Below are 22,671 nucleotides of genomic sequence, written 5' to 3'. Positions count from 1 at the left end.
GTCACTGTAGCTTAAGCAGAAGAATCAGTTAAAATAAAAATAATGAAAAGTGACTCACGTAAATATCCCTCAGCTATAGTAAAAAAATATACTTTAACTGTTGCCAATGTAAGTAAAGCAAATGTAAGGTGATTGATTATTCCTCATTTATTTACAAGCTGTGTATCCCTAGCAACTCAGAGTCTATTAGACACAAAGGCTCCTACAAAAGTTCCCTGCAGTTCCTAGGAAAGTCTATTTTCTTCTGTCAGCTTATTTCTTTCTTTGCAGTGTTATAGGATCTAGTAACCTTCAGACACAGTATGTACCCATGAAGTAGCTCACCATCAGGGCAAACGGAGGTTTTATTTAGTAAGGATTTGTTTGCAGGCATCTTTCAATACAGGGCAGTATGTAACTTGGTGCCAAATGTAACATTAAAAAAACCTCATCCACAATCATATCTACTTGAGATACCTTTGATACTTACCACCAAGATCAGGCGTGAGTGATTTTCCCACTGAGATGGCAAGGCGCTGAACGACACTGACATTTCCTGGAATGTAGGCAAGTTCAAAAGAACCCGATAGGGGAAGCTGTTTCACTGAAAACTTGTCATAAGTTGTGGCATTTGGGAAAGCTTCTGAAGTAACACGCTGTCTCAGGGCAATTAAAATGGCAGAAAACAGCAGAGGGAGCGCAATCTCGATAATTGTCACAAAAATCTGCCTCTTCTGTAAAACAAAGCAAAGAAATAAAAATACTACATTCTCATGACCAAAAGTAGTTAGGAACTCCAGTTATATGGCTGCTTTTCATTATGTTTAAGCCAAAGATTCAATGTGTTTTTCATTCACAAATTTTGCTTCCTATTTTATGACCTTCTTCACATTACTACAGCAAACAGATTAACACTTATTTTATACACCACTCATCCCTGGTAACAGCTCTCTAAACGTTCAAACCCCAACTTTTTAAAATACACCTTGCCCGAGACAAAACTTTAAATATTTTCTTTGAAATTTTGAATTGCAGTTCCTTCATATGATCAGCACAGTCTGCTTTACACATGGCACCCGTATTCTAGATTTTTTGAATGAGTTTAGGCAAATGTATAACTAAATACTCATCAGGTAAAAAGTATCCAATTTAAAAAAAATTTAAAAAAAAAACCCAACAGACCACCTAGGGCGATACTTTTTTAAAAGTGCATACCTGAAGACAGACTAACTGTTAGGCATAGAAATTGACTAATTGCTTCTTTCCTGCAGAAGACACTAAAGTCAGTCTACAGACATCAGGCATGTCTATTTCTGCTTTGAAAACCCCAAGGGCTATCTCTTCCAAATCATCAAAAAGAAACTATTAAGTTATGACTTGTGTTCATGTGGCATCCACATCTACCTTGTTGAAGTGTATGAATTATTGAGCATGCAAATTAAACATGAAGGTGAATTTTTTTGTGTGTTACCAAGAATAAAACAAGAAAACACATGCATGGCAATGGATGTTGTCGATATAAACAACACAGCTGCAGCCATGAAACCCCAGCCAAAATGACAACACCTGCAAAAAAAAACAACTACAAAAGCATGTCACGGTGACATCACAACAATAATGATAAAAATAAACTTAAGAAAAACTATTTTAATAGCAAAAACATAAAACAGAATGATTTAAAAGGCATTCAAACGCATTTATGACAGAAAGCAATCCATACTACTAATATGGGTTTTAAAATGTGATGCTAAAAAGAGGCATACAAAAAGATTCAATGGGTATGACAGAAATAACCAAGCAAATCCCTTCATCTTCTCTCCAGTATTTTCCAGGTTCATACTCCTCTTTGTTTTACTGCTTAGCTGACTTTCCCAATAACAATATTCACATTCCCCAGACCACTGACATTTCCCTAGGCAACACACATTACAAAACATTATTTTAAGTATTTTTCCTACACTTTCCAGGTACATAAAGGAACAGATAGGGTAGTATAAAGGAGATGAAAAATGAAATAATAAGCTTCTGAGCTTACTACTGCATAGGAAACAGCTACCAGGTTTCAGACAGTTTCAAACAGTATCCAAATATGCGCACTTATGAATTTTTTTATTGACTTATTTCTAAGAAGTATTCTGTGATTCTATGAATATCACATAAAAACATCTGAGTACATCATCATGTCAAAATGCAAAAGGGCATACTCCCACAGGCACAAAATCTCACGAATTTATTATTATTGTATTGATTTGACAAAACTGTATTTCTTCTTGCATTTACCTCACCATAAATCCAAATTTAATTTTCTCTTCAAACCTAACTCACTGTCTTCTATATGAAATTCTGGGATATATTTCTATTTTTGCACATAAAACATGTATTTATATATGAATGTGTGGGTGGCCTTCATCCAACAGTAAGTCAACAATAACAGATGCTGCTAGTCAGAAGAAAGATGACTTCAAATACATCTGGTTTCAAAAAGAAAATTAAGATGAAAAGAATGAAAATTGTGCAGACAACCTGAAATCGGAGTGATGAAAAGAAAAAGTCAATCCTTTCCAAGTGTTTCAAGAAGTAGCTTCATTAAAACAGAATATTTTGCCACTTGACAATCAGTACATTACTGCTGTAATTCTTACATGAGTCTGAAGATGCTAAATAAAAAGCTAGAAAGGCACAACTGCAGAAGCAGGAGGAAACAGGGAAGATAAAAATAACATGCTGTTACTGATATTATTATTGCCACTTTCAAAGTGAAGTTTCCTTTCTTGTATTTGTTGCATACAAAACCGATGATTTCCTCACTGTGGGCTTACTTTACAAGCTCCTATTTGAATTCCTACTACTTGAACAGTATGTGAAGATGGGCATTAGATAGATAGATAGATAGATAGATAGATAGATAGATAGATAGATAGATAGATAGATAGATAGATAGATAGATAGATAGATAGATAGATAGATAGATAGATAGATAGATAGATAGATAGATAGTGTAAAGGACCGAGGAGACAGTAGCAAGGGTTGGGGTTTTCCGGCCCCGTATATTGTAAATCACAAACAAAAACTGGTCAAAATTATAAACAAAACAGTTCATAATGCGACGCCGACTCCTGGCGTCGCGGCCATTTTATTGGGGAGGAGCCGGAAGTGGAGGGATGCCGGGAAGGACCGCAAGGGAGGATGGGAAGGATGACGTCAGGGCAAGATGGCGGAGGAAGGGCGGAAGTATCGCGACTGCGGTCAATCCAGGCCTATGGTGCAGGAAGGTCTTTCTTTCTACGAGGAAGCAGAGGGAGAAAGTTAATACCCCACCATTCCCTGGCGGCGAATGGTTTCCCAGGTGTTATCGAATCAATCCGCGGCCTCCTACTCGCGCGTGCGTGACACGATCCCCCCCTTAGCCCAGGACCGTCAGGTCGGGCGGACCTAACCGAGAGGTCGTGAATACGAGAGAGGGCATCGGCATTGGCCTGAAGGGTGCCCGCCGATAAGTGACAGTGAACTTATACGGCTGTAAGTCCAGGAACCACCTGGTGACCCGCGGATTCGACTCTTTGTGTAGGGACATCCACTGAAGTGCAGCGTGATCAGTCACCAGAGCGAATTCGCACCCAGCAGGTAGTAACGGAGGTGGGTCACTGCCCACTTAATGGCCAAGGCCTCCCTCTCCACTGCCGCGTACCGGGTCTCCCGGTCCATCAGTTTCCGGCTAAGGTACATCACAGGGTGCTCGACACCATCGACGCTTTGGCTCAGCACGGCACCCAGGCCTGTGTCCGGCGTCGGTCTGGAGAATAAACGGAGCCCAAAATCGGGCGTCCGTAACACAGGTGCCGGCGTTAGGGCCTTCTTTAGGTCACTGAACGCTGTTCTGCTTTGTCGGTCCACACCGCGTATAGGGGCGCCCTTTTTGTCAGGTCAGTCAAGGGTGCTGCTCTTTCGGAGAAACGGGGAACAAACCGGCGGTAGTAACCCGCAAGCCCCAAGAAAGCCTGCACCTGTTTCTTGGTACTCGGACGGGGCCATTCTAAGATGTCTTTAACTTTGGAGCTCTGTGGCGCACCTGTCCTTGTCCCACGAGGTAGCCTAAATATTTGGCCTCCTTTAATCCAAAAACACTTCCGGGGTTTATGCGGAGGCCGGCTTTAGCCAGTGTTCGGAGGACAGCTGCGACCTGCAGTAGATGCTCCTCCCAGGTGCCGGAATAGATGACAACGCCATCCAGGTAGGCGGCGCTATAGGACTGGTGGGGCTTCAGCACTCTATCTACCAGACGTTGGAAGGTCGCCGGGCCCGTGCAGCCCAAATGGGAGGACCTTGTACTGCCAGTGCCCGCTAGGGGTGCTAAAGGCCGTTTTCTCCTTTGCGGATGCCGTTAAAGGAATTTGCCAATACCCTTTGTCATGTCAAGGGTAGTCAGATACGAGCCGCACCCAGCCTCCAAGGAGGTCGTCAATGCGGGGCATGGGGTAGGCATCGAACTTGGAGATCTGATTCAGACGCCTAAAGTCATTACAGAACCTCCAGGAGCCGCCTGGCTTGGAGACGAGGACAATAGGGCTGGACCAGGGACTATGGCTCTCTTCAATTATGTCCATGTCCAACATACGTTTCACCTCCAGTTCGACCTCTGCGCTGCTTTGCCTCCGGAGTCGGTAGGGCCTCTCGGACGATTACCCGGGCTCCGTGACTATATCGTGCTCAATCAGCGGTCCGCCGGGTGACTCGCTCACTACCTCGGGATGGCTCGGAGTGTTTGGGCTAACTCCTGCCGCTGCTTGGGGTCAGCTCTTCGCCGAGGTTAAGGGCAGTTGTGCTTGCGAAAGGGAGAGTGACCTACGGAGCTGGGAGCTCCTCTCTATCTCCAGGGCTTTAACAGGTTGACATGATAGATCCTCTCACTTTCGGTCGACGATTGGGCTGTTTCACCAAATAGTCGACGAGTCCTTTCTCTCCTTAACCTCGTAAGGCCCTTGCCAGTGAGCGAGCAGCTTCGAGTGGGAGGTGGGACGAGCACCATAACTCGGTCCCCGGCGGAACTCCCTGAGGACGGAGTTGCGGTTGTAACACCGGCCTGCGCTGCTTGCGCCGAGTCACGTGCTCTTTTAGGAGGGGCCTGATCTTTGTGAGTCGGTCGCGCAGTTGCGCACGTACTCAAAATGTTAGAGGAGGGAAGAGCCTCGCCTCCCAGCCTTCTTTTAGGATGTCGAGGATTCCCGGGGTTGTCGCCCGTATAGTAATTCAAAGGGGAGAAGCCTGTAGAGGCCTGGGGTACCTCCCGTAGGCAAAAGCACGGCGGGAGGAGCTGGTCCCAGTTCCTGCCGTCGCGCTGACTACCTTGCGGAGCATCTGCTTAAGCGCCTGATTAAATCGTTCGACCAACCCGTCAGTTTGCGGGTGATAGACTGACGCTTTCAGGTGCTTTATCTGCAGTAATTTGGCTACCTCCTTGAACGTATCCGAGTGAAGGGCGTACTCTGGTCCGTGAGGACCTCCTTGGGTATGCCCACGCGGAAAACAAATTAACCAGTTCCGTGCGATGCTTTTAGTATTAGCGGGCGCAGGGGAACCGCCTCTGGGTACCGGGTGGCATAGTCCACCATGACTAGGATATACTTGTGGCCACGGGTTGAGGGCTCCAGGGGCCCACCAAATCGACCCCTATCCTTTCAAAGGGATGTCCACGAGGGGAATAGGGACTAGAGGAGCACGGTCCCTCCTAGGAATCTGGCGGGTCTGGCACTCGGACAGGATTGACAGAACCGCCGGACCTCCTCATTGATCCCAGGCCAGTAAAAGCGGAGCTTAATCCTCTCCAGTGTTTTTTCGGCCCCGAGGTGGGCGCCTAGGAGGTGAGCATGTGCCAACTCGCATATCTCCCGCCGGAAGGTACGCTGAATTAGCAACAACTTCGCACCTCGCCTCATGGGTAGCCACCGGTACAACAGATCATTCTCAAGGACAAAGAAGGGTTCCCGCGGTGTGGATCCGTCCGCTGTTGAGCTGTTAGGCAGAACGATCGCATTCCGGGCAAAGCGCAGGGAGTCATCATTCCACTGCTCCCTCTTAAAGGAGGCGGCGTGGACCGAAATTGATGGTCCAGGCCGAGAGGGTCTTGGGGCCTGGGCCGGGAAGAGTTCCTGGCTAGTCCCTTCTCCGCGGAATCTTCCGGTCAAGGTCCGTAGCCACGGAAAGGTCCCCCGAGACACCAGCGCCCATAGGGCCTGCCCTTGTGCACGGCGTGGAGGCCGCGGGAGGGGTGCCTTTTCCCCTCATAACAAGATCCAACGAGGCCCCGGGAGCGGCGAATGGCTTACCGCTGATTCTTTTAGACCAGTCTTGTCCCAGAATCACTGGGAAGGGGGGGTCAGGTAACACAGCGACCGTCATTTGGATTGGTTCCCCCTTCCAGGTGACATAGCAGTGAGCGGAACGATATGACCTAGTCCCCCCATGCACACAGGTGACCAACAAATGCTGTTTTAACCACTGTTGCGGTAAGACAAACGGCGAGCAACAATGGTAATGTTGCTGCCGGAATCAAACAAAGCCACCACGGCGTGCCCATTTAGCAACACCACTCCCGATTCGACTCGCCAAGGGATGCGGCGGGTACAATACCTCTCCGATGATGTCCAGCTGCAGTCCATAGGCTCCGGGCGATGTGATGGGGCAGTTTGGCAGCAGGTGACGGTCTCGCCACACTTGAAACAGCGCGGCGGACCCGCCTCTCTCTGGCTCTGGCTGGCGCTTCTGCAGCGTCGAGGGGCTCGGGGTGGCCGCCCGTCCCTGCGGTTCCCGCGAGCAGGCTTTTCTGACCCCCAAGTCGGAGGACCGCCAACTGACGCTCCAGGACGCCGAGGAGGCCCGACATGTTCTGATAGGCGTGTCCCGGACCTGCTGGGCGAGGGAACTGGGCATCGCATTGACCAGGCCTTCACAGGCCACCCGCCGACCACTTTCCGCCCGTCCGGGCTCTTGCCCCAGAACTCAACGCCTGGGCGCGAAGCGGCTTTTCGGGTCAAAGACCCAGTTCCGCCATTCGACGCCTGCTGGCCCGGCTAATGCCGTAGCGGGCCAGTATTTGGGCTTGAGGAGGTCGTAATTAGCGGCCTCCTCCTCAGGGAGGTCATAATAGGCCCAGCGCTGGTCCCTTCAGGTATGGCGCCAAGATGGGCGCCCACTGGACCGCTGCCACTGCTTCGGGTGGCCGTCCTCTCAAACATGCCCAGGTAGGCATCGGCGTCCTCGAAGGGCCCATCGGAACCATAGGATGAGGCGGCTGCCTGGGCGGGTCTGGTCTCGCCCGTTGGGCTTCCACTAACCTGGCCTCGTGGCCTCCAGCTCCCGGTGGTGGCGGCTTGCGCAGCTGCAGCGCCTGGAGCTGGTCATTCATCCTGCAGCCCGTGTTGAGGTCCTGTCCCTCCGTCATTCCGGGATCTCTCTATCCTGCCGGCTACGCCACTTGTAAAGGACCGAGGAGACAGTAGCAAGGGTTGGGGTTTTCCGGCCCCGTATATTGTAAATCACAAACAAAAACTGGTCAAAATTATAAACAAAACAGTTCATAATGCGCGACGCCGACTCCTGGCGTCGCGCCATTTTATTGGGGAGGAGCCGGAAGTGGAGGGATGCGGGAAGGACCGCAAGGGAGGATGGGAAGGATGACGTCAGGGCAAGATGGCGGAGGAAGGGCGGAAGTATGCACTGCGGTCAATCCAGGCCTATGGTGCAGGAAGGTCTTTCTTTCTATGAGGAAGCAGAGGGAGAAAGTTAATACCCGCCATTCCCTGGCGGAGTGGTTTCCCAGGTGCTGTCGAATCAATCCGCGGCCTCCTACTCGCGCGTGCGTGACAATAGATAGATAGATAGATAGATAGATAGATAGATAGATAGATAGATAGATAGATAGATAGTTTATTAATCCCAAAGGGAAATTCACATAATTCAGCAGCAGTATACTGATACAAAGAAACAATATTAAATTAAATAGTAATAAAAAAAATGACATTACAGCCATCATGTAACTTTAAGACCTTTAAGTACATACATGCTGAAGATCCAATTATGGAGACATCTGCAAAGATAAATTTTTCACTCATCTCATCTACTAAACATCATTTTCTGGCAATGGTCATAGGGACAACAGGTTGACCATAGCTGACCACACTTGCTTATTTCCAGCTCTATCTAGAGAACTGCCTGGTACTCCTAGCCCATGCAGAAGTATAATTCTTCTGGAGTCATAGGACAGCACATGTTTCTGACTAGATGGCAAAAACCATTCACTTAGGTCCTCCTAAGTCACAGCATTATTGGTTCTACTGTAATGTCCTCCTTGAATTGTCAAGATCCCTGTTTGATCACTAACAGTGAGCTTCTCAGTTCAGCAATGGAACTTTGTTTTGTTTGCTTATACCTATAGTTTCATTCTTCAGTCACTACACAAAGCTAGAGAGCAGAGTAGTGCCAACACTGCAATAATCCAGTGGTCATACTCATTATTCTCGCTTCCTTTCTTTATGAATAAAATACAGTTACTCACACTCTTCCACGTGGGACTGGTGCATAAGGAAAGCCTATCTCATAAGAAAAAAACCATAATCTCAAATTTGAAAATGCAGAATTTCACCTTCAAATGCAGCACATAATAAACACTGCACCCTCACAAGTATCCAAAGGATACCACCACTGCAAAATAGCAAAAATGCATCACAAAACTGGTTACTGTTCAACACCCATCTGTGACCTGATATTCCTTCCAAACAGTACTGTAATACTTCTGCAGTAAGCAATGATCAGAAATGAGTGCCTCAGTTTAGAACAAATGTAAGATGTCTGATCAACAATGTCCTTTGTATACTAAACCATCAAGTAATTCACAAAAATTGAAAGAATGGTGAGAAATTAGAACGCCATGACAACATAGGACAAAAGATGAGAAACTGCTTTCCTAAAACCAAACAATGCAGAGCTAAATGATGTGTACAAACAGATGTTTCACTTAAGCTTAGCTTTAAAGTGAGATTGCATAAATAATGTGGTATTCACATTGTACTCCTGAGGGGACATCCCACACCCAAAAAAACACAAATGCTAGACACACAGGTACAATTCCAAAAAGATTCTTTTATTTAATACAATGGTTAAAATGCAAAGTCTACTCTAGAATATAACACTACCACAAATCTTTTTCTCTTTCTTGTCCTCCTCACCTACAGGTGGTCTGCTTCGTGTGGGATTTCCACCCTTTTTACATTTTTTCTCAAATTTCAGGTGTGACTTTCACATTTTGGGAACAAAGTGTGAAATCCTGTCTAGGCATTTTAGACACAGAAAAATGATTGGTATGTAGGCCCCTGCCAAGCTGACAGCCAGAAAATCCAGCAGACTACACCAGTTGTAACTCATAGGTGACATATCACACCCCAAACTACAGATGCAACTGACCAAAACACCAGTTATTATCCATAAAGGACTCCTGCATTGAGTACAGTACCTTTGTATGCCAATAGAAAATATACAAAAAAAATTGCTCAAACCAAACCAGAATGAAAATACAGAGAGACACAGGGGATGTGGTGTATTTTGTTTTTCTGGGAAACAAACTGGTGCGCACCACATACTATCTTGTGTGCATCACTTAGTATCTCATGCGCACCAATATTATACTCATTAATAAAAACTACTACAAAGACAAAAACTATTACTAAAAAGTCATTTTTGTAAACTGCAATAATTAACCAAAACAAATCAAAAGTTAAACTAAACAAAACTATTTATGTTGCTGAAAGACTTACTGAAATAAAAAAAAAAATAATTTACAAAAAATATTTTCATTTTTCGTCAAAATCGGACTCATGCAAGAGATAACCTGGGGCCTCACGTATAATGTTGTGTGTAGAATTCACACTAAAACATAGTGTACGGACAAAAGTGGAAATGTGCGTAAGCGCCAAAAAAATTCAGATGCACAAAACCATGAATACGCCAACTTCCATGCACTTCCACTCAATAAATTCCAGTCAGCATGAAATGCTGCACACATGCTTGTATCTGTCGCCCCACCCTCACTCCTCCCAGAGTTTACACTCCTTTGAATATGCAAAACAATATAAACAGCTCCTTGCGTTCATTTTTTTTTTTTAAAGACAATGGCAAAAGCACAGGGTATAAAATAAAACTTCAGCGAATGCGAAGTGGAGGTCCTACTCAGTGAAGTAGAAGCAAGGAAAAACATACTTTTTGGTGGCTTAGGCAGTGGTATGAGCAATAAAATGGAATTGATGGAATGGCACACAAAAGTTCAAGTTCAGAAAGTCAGTGCCCGAAATAAAAAAAGAAGTGGTCAGATGTCAGAGTCATGTTGAAAAGGTGAGTTGTAACCCACAGTCAGAGTGTCATACGGAAGCGTACTAGAGCACAGAGAAAAGAAATAAAATTAGGGACACGTGAAGAAGAGGTTGAAATGTCGACTTTAATTTTAAAATTCCACTTTAATCTCAAAGTTTATTTAGTCATTAAAGTACAACGTTGTAAACATCAACTTAAAATCAATGTTTAATTTACTATCATTTATTTCAAATTCTATGTGTTCTATGTTCTATTAAATGGGTTTTCTCTTTCATAAACAGGATCACGCAGGCACTGATTGCCACACACAATACATTACATCATGACATTACAGCTCTCTTAACATTTTAGAGTAGTAAGATGTATACTTGATATCATTTTCATGATGAAATGCATTAATGTATTAAATATGTGGGGCACGGTGGCAAAGTGGTGGCAATGAGCTTGCGCCCTGTCCAGGGACTGTTCTTGCCTCCCTCATCCAGGGATTGTTCCTGCCTCCCACAAGATACTTGCTGGGACACATGTGACCCTGAATGGAATAATTTAATGCAGAAGTACCATCTCTGTCAAATGTACCAACCCCCAATTCCTGTCCTTCCACTTTTTTTTTCCATGTAACCAATTGCCACACAATAAGCTCTGTAATAAATGTAAAACCAGTTGTAAGGTTAGAACGCTGATTCTCAAAAACTTTTATGGAACATTGAAAAATCTCCGTTATACATATTTAACTCTTCCATCTACCCAGGGTTGCGCCAGTCCCAACAAGCATCAAGCACGTGGCAGGAACAATCCCTAGATGTGATGCGCCAGCTCATTCCTACCACTGTGACATGTTTAATTATTAACAGTATACATTATTTAAATTAAGTTAACAATTTATCTGTAAAATGTAATATGCATAGTTTAATGGATTTAATCATAAAAATGACGTCAAGTATATATCCTAGTATTAGAACAGCACGCTACTCCAAGAGGATAGCTCTTAGAAATCTAAATTGACTTAGTAGCCAGTTATCGTCATTATATAGGAAAATAAATGTATAGAAGATTTACATATTGCATCTCATTGTGCCATACAATAACAATAAAAGAATTCAATTCATTTAAATAGAAGAGAGTGCACACTTACAGATGATGACGACTGGCTTCTAACTCGATTTAGATTTCCAAGTGTTATCTTCTTGGAGCTCTTGATATCATTTTTATGATGAAATGCATTAAAGTATATATTACATTATACAGATACATTTTTAACTTCATTTGTATAATGTATGCCTGCTGGGACTGGCTCGACCCTAGATGGATAGATGGATGGAATAATTAGGCATGTACTATGAAGATATTTCAATGTTCCTTAAATGTTTTGAAAAATTAGTGTTCTAAGCTTACAGATGGCTTGACATTAATTACAGAGCTGATTGTCTGGCTATTGGTTACTTGGAGAAAGAAAAGGAGGGCCAGGAATTGGGGGTTGGCACGTTTGAAAGAGACAGTACTGCTGTAATGAATTATTTCATCGAGGGTCGCGCACTGTGTAGCAAGGATTTTGTGGGGGAGCAAGAACAATCTTTGGATGGGGCACCAGGTCATCACTACCACTGCACCAACATGCCCTCATGTTTAATACATGCTTTAATTCTTATCACCGTAAAATGATATCAAGTATACATATTAGTATTTAAATTGTTAAGGAGCTGTAATATCATGAATGTAATATATTCTGTGACCTGTTGGCGTAAAAGAAAGCCCGATTAAGAAACACGTAGTGATTCACACACACAAAAGAGTACATAGACGAACACAATGATATGAAGCATTTAATGTGCTACTTTAGTTATGATTGGATTTGAGAAACTGGTAAAATAAACGATTTTAAGATGAAGTGTATGATGTTCTACTTTAATGACAAAATAAACTACGTGATTAAAGTGGAAATTTCAAGATTACAGTTGACATTTGGACATTTTTTTCCACTGTGTCCCTATTTTGTTTTTCTTTTCTCTGTACCCTAATACACTTCCATACGACACCCAGACATTAGGCTATAACTCGCCTTTTCACTGCAAATTTGTTATCTGACCACTTCTTATTTATTTCGGGACTTTCTGAACTTAAACTTTCGAAGTTTCTCCGCCACTCTGTCACTCAATCAACTTCCTTTAGTTGTTTATATCACTGCTTAAACCAACAAATAGTACGTTTTTCCTTGCCACTATTTGGTATTTGCTGAAATTCTTTTTCCCCATGTGCTTTGCCATTGTCTTTTCACAGAACGCAAAACATAAGGGGCTATTTATACTGATTTGCATATTCAAACACACACAATGGTATATGGTGCTTATTTATCTTAAGGTATATGGTGTGACTATAATATTAGCAGGTGCAATTGAAAAAGTATGAAGTATATGGTGGGCACAGGATAGTATGTAGTGGGCATGAGATTGCTTGCCGTAAAAAAAAAATGCACCATGTCCCCTCAGGGCTTCGGAAGCAAAACCAGTGATACAGTGAAACATATTATGTTTTGGATTCTTTTTAAAATTTTCCAGGCTTTAATTTGCATTTGTTTTTGAAATTCTTTTCTTGCTGCTTAGGTTTTGACATATGCCAATTCTTATTTTATGCTCTAAAAAACATTGACAATACATGTAAAGAAAATAATATATACATTGTCAGGGATGCCAGGGGCCATGACCCGCCGGGACGCCATGAGGGACTGGATGTGGGTCTGTGCCCACGCTGGATCACGTGGGGGTTGCCTTCCGGGTTGCTCTGGGGGCCACGGGTACAGGGCATGGAAGCTCCACCCTGTAGGGGCCCGTGGTCACCGCCAGGAGGCGCCCCAATGCCTTGGGGACCTGTTACCCCAGCACTTCCGCCACACCAGGAAGTGCTGGGGGGAAGATTTAGGACGGCGCCCGGAGAGCAGCCGGCACTTCCGCCACGCTGGGGCGTGGCCAGAGGAGGAATGCCGGGAACACCTGGTGCTCATCCGGGAACCATATAAAAGGGGCCGTCACCATTCATTCGAGGCTGGAGTCGGGAGGCGGAAGGAAAAAGCTCAGGAGAGCTGTGGAGGCGGCCCGAAGAGAAGGCATTGAGTGGCCAGGACTTTGTTTGGGGTTTATGTGCACGTGACTGGGTCTGTGTGACCAATTAGTGTTGTATATATTGTAAATAAACGTGTTTGTGGGTGACGTGAACGTGTCTGCCTGTCTGTGTCCGGTCAACTTCCACAACATATATATTTTATATATATATATATACACACAGTCATGTGAAAACATTAGGACACCCTTTGAAAGCATGTGGTTTTTGTAACATTTTTAATAAATGGTTATTTCATCTCCGTTTCAACAATACAGAGATTAAAGTAATCCAACTAAACAAAGAAAACTGAAGAAAAGTCTTTTCAAGATCTTCTGTAAATGTCATTCTACAAAATGCCTATTCTAACTGAGGAAAAAGATAGGACACCCTCACATGTATTCCCTCTTAAATTGGCTCAGATCTCACACAGGTATATCACACCAGGTGCACATAATTAGTAGATCGTTACTCTGCATGTTGAATGAGGCTTGCCCTATTTAAAACCTCAGACATTTAGTTTGGTGTGCTCCTGACTGTTGAAGTGAGAGTGAGCACCATGGTGAGAACAAAAGAGCTGTCAGAGGACTTCAGAAAAGATTGTAGCAGCCTATGAGTCTGGGAAGGGATTTAAAAAGATCTCAAAAGATTTTGAAATCAGCCATTCCACTGTCCGGAAGATAGTCTACAAGTGGAGGGCTTTCAAAACAACTGCCAACATGCCCAGGACTGGTCGCCCCAGCAAGTTCACCCCAAGAGCAGACCGCAAGATGCTAAAAGAGGTCTCCAAAAACCCTAAAGTGTCATCTCGAGAACTACAGCAGGCTCTGGCTACTGTTGATGTAGAAGTACATGCCTCTACAATCAGAAAGAGACTGTACAAGTTTAACTTGCATGGGAGGTGTGCAAGGAGGAAACCTTTGCTTTCCAAGAGAAACATCGAGGCCAGACTGACATTTGCCAGAGATAAAGTTGACAAAGACCAGGACTTCTGGAATAATGTTCTTTGGACAGATGAGTCCAAAATTGAATTATTTGGACACAACAGCAGAGGACATGTTTGGCGTAAACCAAACACAGCATTCCAAGAAAAGAACCTCATACCAACTGTGAAGCATGGAGGTGGAAGTGTCATGGTTTGGGGCTGCTTTGCTGCAGCAGGACCTGGTCAGCTCACCATCATAGAATCCACAATGAATTCTACTGTGTATCAGAAGGTGCTTGAAGAACATGTGAGACCATCAGTTAGAAAATTAAAGCTGAAGCGGAACTGGACCATGCAACATGACAATGACCCAAAACATACTAGTAAATCAACCAAAGATTGGCTGAAAAAGAAGAAATGGAGAGTCCTGGAATGGCCAAGTCAAAGTCCAGATTTGAATCCCATTGAGATGCTGTGGGTGACTTGAAAAGGGCTGTACGTGCAAGAAACCCTCAAACATCTCACAGCTGAAAAAGTTCTGCATTGAGGAGTGGGGTAAAATTTCCTCAGACCGATGTCGAAGACTGGTAGATGGCTACAAGAACCGTCTCACTGCAGTTATTTCAGCCAAAGGAGGTAACACTCGCTATTAGGGGCAAGGGTGTCCTATCTTTTCCTAAGTTAGAATAGGCATTTTGTAGAATGACATTTACAGAAGATCTTGAAAAGACTTTTCTTCAGTTTTCTTTGTTTAGTTGGATTACTTTAATCTCTGTATTGTTGAAACGGAGATGAAATAACCATTTATTAAAAATGTTACAAAAACCACATGCTTTCAAAGGGTGTCCTAATGTTTTCACATGACTGTATATATATATTTTTTTTTTAAATAAAACTAGGGGCTTTTCCCCTGCTCACTTCGGCACCAACCTCCCCGGACTGCACTATCGCCAGCCACTTTGCATCTCTGCCACTCACGTAAGTGGATTTCACTTTCACCAAACAACAAATCTTTTAATTCTCGTAGATACGCCTCTTCATTGGGAAGAAACACTACTTTTCACTGATGGCAACATGAATTAGACGATCTAAAGTCAATCTCTTTTCGCTGTTGCGTTACTTCACCGTTTGTTTGCGCTAATGATCTTTACTATTATTTTTTTGAGACTTTCTAATTTTAGTACTTTCATTATCTCTAACCTGCTCTGCATGTGTATCGTGCCAACGTTTTTAAACTTCTTTATGACATCCTACTTTGTCATCTACTCTTTGTCTGGCATGGTTAAATCTCTTGGCACAAAGTCTCTTTTCATGGGACATGTATCTATCTGAAAAAGTCGTGTCTCGGCCCCAGGCTAAAAAGTCTCATCACGTCCCAGGATTTTTTTTTATCATAATAGAGAAATATACTATAGTATTGCCTGGTGTTCAGGTAGGAGGTCGGGCTTATAACATCAGTAGCACGCACTCTTGCATCATCTGAGATTTGGAGAATGATACTTTGTGCATTGTGCTTTGCTTTTGATCCCTCGATCCTGGTTCCATACTTCATGCTTTTCTTTTTGACTATACTCTTTGGTTTCAGATAGGACTGACTTTTTGTTAACAGACTTTGTTCGATTTCTGTCTCATGTTTCACATTTACAGGGCATTCTCTGAAGGCAGATTATAACAACAACTCATATCTTCCTTTCTTTCACCTTTTCCTGCTCTTCAGCCAATGATCTGGTGTTTATTTTAAATTTTTTACAGATTCTCTAAAAATAAGACTGCTTTCTGAATAAGACACATTTTAAATGGTGATTTAATTGAATCATGTTCTCCCATAGCTCCATCTTGTTTTTGGTATAGGTACCACCATTTTATGACCTGTGCTTACTTGGTCACCAGGAGATTGCTAGAAAGGTCGACAGGGAGCGTGTGATACACAATGTTTTCACTGCAATGTTATAAAAGGTCAGTGTTGTACATTTTCTGGTTTGAGGACATTACTTAAATACTATTGTTTGACACAGACAGCATATCAGCTGTGTAGCATTCAACAGGTGTACGGCTGAAAAGGAAAAAAAGAATATTCATAATAGGAGATGAAGGTGGATACGAAGTCGAGGTAACGAAAAAGTGAAAAACAAGAGCAGATGAAAAAAGCTGCTATTTGAAAAGATGAAGGAATAGATTAATAAGTTGGTTATTAATTTCTGGAGATTTATGTAACCTAAGGCAGAGATTGAGGTTAGCTTATTCTGTTTATTCATTAGAAGAATTTTAAAACCCTATAAAATACCACAAACTGAGAGCTACAGAATGTGTGGCTATGATCAAGCGATATGAAATATTGTACAACACACTTTAAGGTCATCCCAAATTGCCAGGCTTCTACCTGTTTATCCAATGTGGATGACCAGACACTTGAAATTGAGCAAAAGAAGTTTTGTACTGGAAGATGTTTTTGTGTAATGTTGTGTAATGTTACATTTTCCATATGGAGCTGATAGAATGATATTGTAAAAAAACATAAATTAAAAAAAGATTCTGTGGAAGGCAGTTCTGCAAAATGGGGAGAGAAAATGTCTTAAGATGAAAAAAGAAGAGAAGCAGAGTGCTTACTGGTGTTCCTCTTAGGATTGATGTTGTGAGGTCTGTTTCTAGCCTGATTGAGGTTTACCACTTAAGTAAAAAGACTAAATTAAATCCAACGATTAAATCTAATCCAAAGATACTTTTAATATTTTGAAATTATTCCTTAACAAAACAGTGAACTAAATGATATTTGAAAATCACTTTCTTAAATGTTAGAAAATGTGTTTACAGGTAAAGAAGCACCATCAACTGCCATGAAAGAAAGTTCTCAAATTATTCTTAATCTAGTTCAGGGTATTGAGACACTACTGTCTATTCCAATAGCACTGAATGCAAGGCAGAATTTGAATGCTTGGAATTTGGACTGTGAGGGAGAACTACTAATCACTGCAACATTGTCAATTACATTCACAAAATATGTAAGCATGATCCTTGTGATAGGAAACATAAGGAAAAGCAAAATTAAATAAAATCTAAAATCAGCATGTCACCAAACAGTAATCTCAACTATTCTGTGAGCCTGCTCTTTACATTTCAGAGTTTCATGGAAACCAAAGCAAATAGGTAGAATACATTTGTGGCAGAGCAAATAGGCAGAATACATATGTGGCACCCTCTTAACCACCTACTCCTTCATCTTTGTTTTCAAGGAAGACAAACTATCATAAACTCCAGTATTCAGTTACCTGCTGGATGTAATTCTTCCACAAAAGAAGTCGGAACTGACGTATGAAAGCCATGGCCGGTGGGATAGCTTAGAGAGGATAAGAACTGTTGAACCTGTGGGGTATACAAAAATGAACATGTCAAGCAAAATGTGTATACAAGGCAAACATATTTATATAAAAACAGTGCTGTCACCATGTTAAATTACTTATGCAGGACATCAAAATCATTACAGAATAATAAGCAGTTGTTTGAAATTGTGTGAACTTGTACCATAGCTCTATAATTATGGAACTTTTACTATGTAGTCCTTATTTATCCAAAATAAAAGTGGCAGAGTGCTTTCTTTTATTTTTCTTCTATTTACTCATTTTGACATCAGGCTTACAGTAAGAAAATTCGTACAATTTAAAGGGTTCCTCAATAATCACAGTCAAACTATGGAAGCTAGGAAAGGGGTGCTTTAAATTCTGTAGTTTTACTTTCGCCCGGTCATCATTATATACTATGGCGGATGGCCAGGACCCTTACCTGGACAGGGAGTCTTGGTAAGGGAAGGACCAGGGAAGAGAACATGCATAGAGCATTATCTGCCCTGGAGTGCTAGATGGCAGCTCCCCTGGGTTGCAGCATTGCCTTGGATTACCACAAGGCTCCACTGAAGCTTGAGTTCGCTACAGCTGTGTTGGGTTCTGTTGGTACCCCCATTTAGTACTGCAGAGACTGCAGAGACCTACTTTGTCGGGCTTCTGCCTCACCCAGAAGTGGTTCTGGACCACACTAACAGGCCACTGAGTGTACTCGGAGATGCAGGATAAAAGGAGCCCACTGACACTGCTCCAGGAGCCAGAGTTGGGAGGGAGAGGACGATGCTTGTCAGAGGAGGAGTGAAGGCAGAAAGAGAGGAAGAAAGAGAAATGAAGAGAAGTGATGAGTGATTTATTATTGTGCTTATTGTGATCGTGCTTACTGCTGTGATAAACTCTTTCTTGAGGAGTTTCCCCAAATGAAAAGTCCTTGTGCGTGCTAGACTTGTGCTTTGTGACTGTTTGTGTCAGGTTTGGAGCTGGTGGGCACCTGGTGGTCACTATACTCAATCTAGTTCAGGGTAGTTGGTAGTTCAGGAGAGCCAGAGTCTTTTCTGGAAGCATCAGGGACAATGCAGGAAACAACAGTGGATACAGAGCCAGCCCACTGCAAAGCAAACACAAGTACAGACCCACACTTACACTGGGGGACAATTTCATTTCACTAAATAACATAATCATCATGTCTTTAGAATGAAAGGAAAACCCAGTATTCAGGGTAAAGCCCACTCAGACATGGGAAGTATGTGTAAACTACATAACAACTACTACTGGGTCTTGGATTCAATACTATATACTATATAGACTGTGCCACAATGACATATTTTTTTAACACAAACTCCATTCATGTCTGAAATCCTAAAATATATTAAATGCTGGAATTCTAGACTTTTTTTTCTGTTGCCTATTCTCGCTATAAAATGTAATGTTAGGTACCTGCTGAGAGAGGAGAGGAGAGGTTGGGAGCATCCACTGATACAACACATTGCCGCTTGAATTATTCTAAGTGCTAAAACTGAAATATATGAACAGTTCTTTGAAATCCATTAAAATGCTTATATTTGCTTCATGAAATAATTATGTTAGCTCAGTGAACTACACATACAGTGAATAGAAATTAGACATATGCTAAGTACTAAAAATCAACTATCAATTAAAAATGAAAGCATACTAAATTTCACCATAAAGAAGGAAAGACTTTTCTTCTTTCTTTACCCTAAGAAAATGTGTTTAATAAACATACATTTCAAGGATCCCAAAATTATATTTTACTTATCTTCAATAACTTTATAAATACAGATATAACTCTGAACAGATTGTTTATGTAATACTCAGGGGTGCATCAACCCAAACATAAAATGCTAGGAAAAACAACAAAGCATTAAGTGGTGGTTTATCAAGCAAAACAAGGGTATGAATAATTATAGAGAATCAAAAACAAAGAAGTCAACTCCTGTGACGGCTAGTCAAGATATCCAAAGTCTTGTTCTCCTGCCCTGTTTGCCACTAGCCCAGGTTGCCAAGTCTCAAGAACACTTCCACCCCACAATTCCACTGTCTTTCACATTATTCTAGATATTCTGCTACCCTCCCAGCTGAGCAAATACCCCTGCTCACCTCCAGACTCTCTGAGACATCTCCAGAATCATTTTAAGTGTTAATGCCAGATCAGAGTACCTCTAGTGGCACTCGGAATCTCAGTACCAATAATTTCATATTTACTTAAAAGAATGAAGGCCAGGAACGACTTTTCAGTCAAGCTGTGTTTTAGAACAAAAAGAAGCAGAATTCAAACATCTTGTGGGAATCTTTTACCATCCTTCTATCATATAGGCACAACAATGCTGACTTTCTGTCTTGTAAAAATCAAACCCCAAATAAATAGCCACATATGTGACATATAACATCTGAAAACACTGCCATTCTTTTTTTGTCCACATTAATTGTGCAGCTTGGGCTTGTTCTGATACATGATATCAGAAATATGCGGCTTTATTACTTACATCTCCGACAGCTGTTCCTTTGACGATGATTTGACCCTCTTGATTAAATAAGTCATAAATACTGTGTTTATACTAGCCACTTGAATCATGACAATCACCTTCACACTTAGTCAACAAATAACCTTGATTAAATCTTTTGGTTCACCATTTTCACACCGGCAAGGTTGATTTCTTTTCCCACCATTTCACCCACCTGTGCTTTTGTACACTAAGCACCTAATTACAGTACATGGCTGTTAACAATAATAACACCCTGTGGCTAAGTTAAAAGTTACATGAAATGCAGAACAGCAATGTTGGCTTACTCAGTTAAAATGATGATACCTCACCCCGGATGATAACATCTTAAATCAACGATGTTAAAAGATACAATTGATCAACCCAAAAATCTTACATATCTCCCAAACCAAGACCTACCATCAACTGTTTTTTAAGCACAACTACCAAAACTGTGCTTTCTTAAATTGAAATAACTAGACACGGGAAGCACTGCTATGCCAAGGACATAGAAGGCAGTTGTTTAATATAGTGGGATCAGTCAACTACTAGGCAATGAAGCAAACAAAATGGATGAAACAGCTTCCTCTTATTTGAAACACTTCTGATGTTCTTAAGGTGGTCCTGTGAAGTAAATGGCATGAAAGTCCATAAGCAACTTGCCAAACTAGAAGCAAAAATAAGGGGTACACACCAAGACATTGGACCTCACTGACAGAATAACAAGAGAATTCAAAATTCAATATTTTTTACTGAAAATCCACCAGAGCTACAACCAAACAGATAAACCCAATAAAGTCACAAAGTGGGGTTTAGACAATAATAAATTGAGTGGGTTTTGCAGTGACTCAGGTTGATGACCTGACGTTACTCAAGATGCAGATTTGTCTGAGTTTCTGTCACACAGCTTAGTGCGCTGTGAGGTGAAGTTCTTTTAATTGTGTTCTTTCACGCTCTTGAATCAATTATGAGTGCTGTCTAATCGCCACAGAATACACAATTTAGAAGGTCAGATGGTATCAGTCCTTTCAAAAAACTGTAATTGCTAAATAAAATTCACACCACATCACCTATACACAATTATATGTTTAATGTAGAGCCACTGCAAATGTGCATGCTACTAGAGAGAAGTTTTATCGGTAATTTACTGCAGTTAACACTGTACATTCGTTTTAATTGATGAACTTTAGATAGCAATTAAACAATGCACAGACATTTTATGCTTACGCATAAAAATCTATGGAAAACATTTAACTAACAAAGCTAAGTGTCAATTGATACAAAAAGTACTTGTCATTTTGTATAAAATTAACTATTAAAAAAGTACATGCAAAAGTTACCAAGCTTAAACTTTGGTATTTTCGAAGGATAAATTAATCCATGTGAAGAAATAAAAGACACACTTATAGGAATTAATGCTTTGCTAACCACAAGTGCAAAAGTGAAACTATACAAAAACTGAAGTACTGTGTAAAATAAAAAGAAAAGAAACCGGAACAAAAACCTGCAAAGACTGCTGCCCAAGGCCTTAAAAGTGAGGAGCTCCCCTTGTAGTCTTCAAAGCAGATCCTGGGTTAGGCAGAGAGGGGCTGTATTGCTACCTGCATGATAGGTACATTCAGTGCTCCACTCATTGCCACACCCTTAATGAAAGGACAGCCCTCTCTAAGATATGCCCGTATTCTGAATTTGTCACTTTCTGGCATGACTACACGGAGTCAATGGCATACACTAAGTAAAAGATGGGCAGCTTGAGGGTGCAGCGGTTTGCATTTCATTCTCAAAGCTCCAGATTCCTAGAGTTTGACTACAAATTCTCCCAATGTCTATGTATTTTATTTTTCTTCAGACACACTTCATTATCCTTTCACATACAACCAACCAACCAACCGCTGAATCCGAACACAGGGTCACGGAGGTCTGCTGGAGCCAATCCCAGCCAACACAGGGCACAAGGCAGGAACCAATCCCGGCAGGGTGCCAACCCACCGCAGCCTTTCACATACACCAGACTATAAATTGACCCCATGGAGTGTGCAATTGACTAGTTCTCCTTCTGGGACTGTACCCTGCTGTGTGCCCAGCGCTAGTGTGCCAGTATAGGTTCCATCCATTATGACACTGAAATGGCTGATTAAAATTATTTTTGTTTTCACTTTGATAATCCCCCATGTCTTTGTTTAATAAAACATGATTTATGACATAACATTTAATATTGGAACTCTCTGCTGTGGGTTACATACAGGCATTTTGAACCCCTTCTGTTTTGGTTTGTCAAAAAATAATGGCAAAATGGGGAGGAAAAAACAAAATGTATTTTTGTTTATTAAATTAAATGAAAGAAAACTAAAATAAAATCTCTAATGTGTAAATTCTAAACATAGAACTATAAAAAACAATGAAAAATGGATATTGTAATAATAAGAAAAACAAAATAGTAAATGCAAAACTCAAAATTCATAGTCCTTAAGAAAATAAAAGA

General features: G+C 41.9%; 1 long non-coding RNA gene across 1 annotated transcript; it reads right to left on the bottom strand.

Moving 5' to 3' along the window:
• Nucleotides 1–475: 475 nt before the first annotated feature.
• On the bottom strand, nucleotides 476–21,762 carry LOC120519802. Its single transcript, XR_005631668.1, has 3 exons — nucleotides 21,694–21,762; nucleotides 17,623–17,716; nucleotides 476–713 (listed from the first exon to the last, which is right to left on the bottom strand). It is a non-coding gene; the product is annotated as an uncharacterized LOC120519802 (long non-coding RNA).
• Between the last annotated feature and the right edge of the window lie 909 nt (nucleotides 21,763–22,671).

Source organism: Polypterus senegalus, unplaced genomic scaffold, assembly GCF_016835505.1.
Source record: "Polypterus senegalus isolate Bchr_013 unplaced genomic scaffold, ASM1683550v1 scaffold_5721, whole genome shotgun sequence".
Classification (NCBI taxonomy): Eukaryota; Metazoa; Chordata; class Cladistia; order Polypteriformes; family Polypteridae; genus Polypterus; species Polypterus senegalus.
Note: the sequence above shows the minus strand (reverse complement) of the source record. Positions and strands in the feature narration are given on the sequence as shown.